Below are 1,525 nucleotides of genomic sequence, written 5' to 3' on the forward strand. Positions count from 1 at the left end.
GGAGACACAGAAGAGAAGCAATGCACAGGGTGAGGAGTGGGCAGATGTCGGAGGCCTGCTTGACCCTGGGACCGTGGTGAGCAGGGAGGACGAGACTAGGGAGGAGGTCTGCTTGCCACACGGGACAATGGCAATATCTGGGTCGAGCTGCGGCCAAGGCCATGTTGGGTCCCTGACCCTACAGTAGCCAGGGTCTGTGTTCATGTCGATGCCTCATGATGCTGTGCTCATTGCAGGGGACCTGGACACCTCCTGGGGCCGTGTTTGGCTTCGTACTGATCTAGCAGGCCCATGTTGCAGCCTGGGGCCATGGTGAGAACGAGGCTGCTGCTGAGGACCATGCCTGTGTCCTGGTTCACTGACCTGTGGCTCCTATTGACAACAAGTGCTATTAGGATGCCCAGGGTCAGATCAGCCCCTGGATTCCAGGTTGGTGCCTGAGGCAGGATGAATGCAGATGTGAGTGGCCGACACGGCCACTGGACATCATGGTGTATTCAGGGTCTGAGCTGCTGCTGAGGGCCATGTCAGGGTCCAGGGTCTTCCTGTAGCTGGGGTCTGTGCTGAAGTCCAGGTCCTGCATCACCACCAAAGGTCATATAGAGGACAAAGAAGTTTTGGTGGCTCCAGGAAGCCCTAGGGTCCACAGAACTGTTCCCTCCAGAGTGGCCATTCCTTCAACCCAGAGGCAGGATGTCTTCTGAGCCCAAGTTGTTTCTGAGGACTCGTGGTCCAACTTCAGCTGGGGTCTATGTTGATTAGTCACATCAGGAGGCCTTAGGAAACATGTGAGAGGAACTCAAACAGCCATGCTGAGCTGCCCCACACGTCACTGGTCTTAGAGAAGCTTGCCTTGCCTCTCAGTGGACACTGCAGTATGAGAGCTGGCCTCTGCTCTCGGGAGAGCTGGCCCCACACCTCACTCTGGGTAAGGGTGAGCTGACCCTGAGGGCATGAATGTAAGGGAGCTGACTGTTCCCTTACCTGAGGCAGCTCTCGCCAGGGGTCTGCACTGACCTGCTTGACCAACACCCAGGCCCACAGCCGGGCTTTCGGTGGCCCACCCTAGCATCTACCCATCTAGGACCTGCTGGAGCTCTCGGAGTGATTGGCCCTGTGGGATGATACCTGCAGGATCTCCAAGCCCAGAGGACTTCCGGTGAGGATCCGGTGATGGTGGTGTACCAGAAACCAGAGGCCTTGACCCAGAACAGTGAATCATTGCAACGGACATTTGCCAGGACAGCTGCGGGGCGAAGGGGAATACCACATGGCACACCGAAGCCACCAGTGCCACCAGGACGAACGAAAGGGTGCTGGAGAGGCAGAGGAGGAGGAGGAGCAAAGAGGGTTTCCTGGTGTATTGTTTTTGCTTTTGTGTACTTGGTTACTGTGTGTGTTTACTTTTGTGGGGGTGTGTGGCAGGACAGGAGGAGGGGAGGTTATGGGGTGACTTGTGGTTGAACAAAATTGGAGTGCATGATGTGAAACTCCCAAAGAGTCAATAAAGAAGGTAAATTTTAAA

This window comes from Phodopus roborovskii, unplaced genomic scaffold (genome assembly GCF_943737965.1).
Source record: "Phodopus roborovskii unplaced genomic scaffold, PHOROB, whole genome shotgun sequence".
NCBI lineage: Eukaryota > Metazoa > Chordata > Mammalia > Rodentia > Cricetidae > Phodopus > Phodopus roborovskii.